This window comes from Dreissena polymorpha, chromosome 1 (genome assembly GCF_020536995.1).
Source record: "Dreissena polymorpha isolate Duluth1 chromosome 1, UMN_Dpol_1.0, whole genome shotgun sequence".
NCBI lineage: Eukaryota > Metazoa > Mollusca > Bivalvia > Myida > Dreissenidae > Dreissena > Dreissena polymorpha.
Window position 1 is genome coordinate 76,175,035 of NC_068355.1, and position 2,891 is coordinate 76,177,925.

Genomic DNA, 2,891 nt, shown 5'->3' on the forward strand with positions numbered 1-2,891 from the left:
AAACTGAATGTTTCACTTTAAAAAAAAAAGAAACCTTCAATTGGGATTTTTTTTACAGCCATGGGGACATTTGTAGTTTTTGCCTCATTGGGAAAGTGCCGTTTTCAGGTGCTTTTTGAAGAAGAAAAAATGTGCTGACATAATTTTTAGATTAAGAAGTTAAGAAAATTAGTCATAAGTAAGTAAGTTAAAAAATCTTTCCTAACGGGGCCTATAGGCAGTTGCCTAATGGGTATTCCAGGACTGTAATTCAATTTTATTTCCCTTAATGTTTGCGCCAAACTTCATGTCTGTCTGCTTTCAGATTTTATTGAAATATGAATTGTGAAACAGCTATGCAAAAATGTCAGCCATCATTAGATGAGGGGTCTTTTGTAACATCTGTCTCTTTCGCTCAAAGTCAAGGTCACACTTAGACATCAAAGTCAAAATTCACTTTAGAATTTCTAGTCTATGCTTGAGATTTGCCATATAACATCTAATGATGAATTTTGAAATTACATTCCCACAAAATGTAAACCATCAAAAACAAATAGTCACTTGTAATACCCTTCTCCTTACCTCAAAGTCAAGGACACCTTAGAGGTCAAAAGGAAAATTGACCATAAAACTCTGCACAAATATTCAAATAGCCTGTTATAATAAATCATACAGGTATGAAACTAAAATAAAATTGGAGTCGACCATTAACATTTTCCCACCCTGGGCTTATAGTGATCGTGAAAACTGAAAGTTTCATGTGGCGGTATCTGATCGAGTACTATAAATACATGTTTGGTTGTGTAGATTGTGTGCATCATCTTTGACAAAATATTTGTCTATAATTCATAATATTTATCCATAGTAATTTATATTAATAACTCATTTAATGAAGGAACAAAACTAAATCTCAATTATGGGAAGTTGACATGCTTTGACAAAATTTAATGATTTAATTGCAACTATAATTTACTTCTTTTGAGTATAAAAAGCAAAATTGATTATTTTGCCACTGGGTTTTCTTGTTCTTGGTACAAAATATTTTTGTGACATGTAAGAGTTATAGTATTTATTCTATTAGATATGAGTAAGCAATAACAATGAATGAAATCATAAAAGCAATTTTTGTGATATTACCATGTTCATTTTGTCTACTTTAAGAAATCAAAATGTCGGAAAGGAAGTGGGAAGAAAGCCGTCAAGGGAGAAACTTGTGACATCTACAAACCACGTAAATTTGAAGAGTCAGACTCATGGGGGTCCAGGTGTGGATTGGTCAGTTATGAGGACCTGCTGATAGCACAGTATCTGGGACGAGCTGCGAAACGCGCGGAAAGGAAAACCAGCTGATGAGTATGGCAGTTTTGCAGATTAGATTTTCTCTAAAAAAATATTGACAGGAGATGAAGGAATCATCTTGTTATTTTGTGAAACGCACATCTTTTCAATTTTATAATATATTTTCAGATGAGATTAATGTTGTGTATTAATTGGAAGTGAGCATACCAGTATATTTTAATATAAACTTATACCCGCCAGTAGTGTTTACCATCGCTTTTTCCTTCTGTTACACTTTTTAAGCCTGATTTTTTAAATTGGTTTTTCATTTTGTTATGTTTATTTGTTATTTATTGAAAAAATGTTTTTCTTCTAAGTGTGTGCGCAAAGAAAACAATATTCATATATATATTATTTTATTGTTACAGTTACAGTACTTCATTTGTTTGTTGATTATTGATGAAAACAAATGTTAAGAATAGTAAACATTTCATACCAAATTCATACCTGTTTTCAGTGCTTATTCCCCAAGCCGTCACCATACACTCAGAAGTTGCCGCACTCAGATTACACGTTCAAGTCCGTGTTCAACGCCGCCGGCCAGCTCTGCCTCGAACATAAGCTCCGCAGGAAAGCCGAAAATCGATGCCAAGTTTATGCAGACCCCCACAATGTGGGACCCAGCCACCCTAGATTGGGGATGAAGGCACAGAAAAGTATACGCCAATTGTGACAGAGAAAATGTTTGCGGATGCAGCGACCAGCTAGTGCTCCCGCCAGTTAAACGAAACAAGTAAGTCGTGCAAGATTATGCATTTTATAGTGGGGGACTTATTGTTTTTTGTCTCTGTCTGTTGGTTGGTATGGTTGTTTGTTTGTTTGTGCAACCACCTGTAAACATTAAAACAATTACCATAACTTTTGCAATATTGAAGATAGCCCAATTTCATATTTTGGCACGCTGTGTATCTCATGGAGCTGCACATTTTGAGTGGTGAACGCTAAAGGTCATCCTTCAAGGTCCAAAGGTCAAATTTATGGGTCAAAATCACTGATTTATCGTACACTTTTTGCCATAATTGAAGATAGCAACTTGATCATTTGGCATGAATGTGTATCTCATGGAGCTGCACATTTGAGTGGTGAAAGGTCAAGGTTATCCTTCAAGGTCAAAGGTCAAATCTATGGGGACATCGTGTTTCATAAACACATTGCTTGCTGTTGTTTTTATGTTTATACAAACATTTTTGCTATGTAGTTTTCATGGAATGCATCCATTAAAAGTTTAATGATTCATTTTAATTGCCATGGGAAAAATCTTGGTTTTAAAGTTACTGCATATAGCGCGCCCCATGTTAAAATGGAGACAAAAATAATTAAAGACCAACAGATCTGTAAATCGGATATAATAAAAATGGCCACCCTTTTTATATTGCGAAATCAAATAATCTCGTCGGTCATTGGAAGTTTTTATAATGCACTCTTCAAAATAAGAAGCGTTTATATGATCAGGAGCATGGGTTGCATAGCACTATTATTTTACATTTGAAAAGGGCTGTTTTGTCTCTTTTTTGTCGTTCTTGCTGCCGTAGTCTAGACTGGTTTTCTGTCAATGTCTGATATGTTGTTCAGAA

General features: G+C 34.7%; 1 long non-coding RNA gene across 1 annotated transcript in view; it reads left to right on the top strand.

Annotated features, from left to right (window-relative positions):
* Positions 1–1,951: 1,951 nt before the first annotated feature.
* Positions 1,952–2,891, top strand: part of LOC127835879 (uncharacterized) — an 8,637-nt gene continuing 7,697 nt past the window's right edge. Inside the window, exon 1 of the long non-coding RNA XR_008028566.1 lies at positions 1,952–2,050. This is a non-coding gene — a long non-coding RNA (uncharacterized LOC127835879). The remainder of the gene's footprint in view (positions 2,051–2,891) is intronic.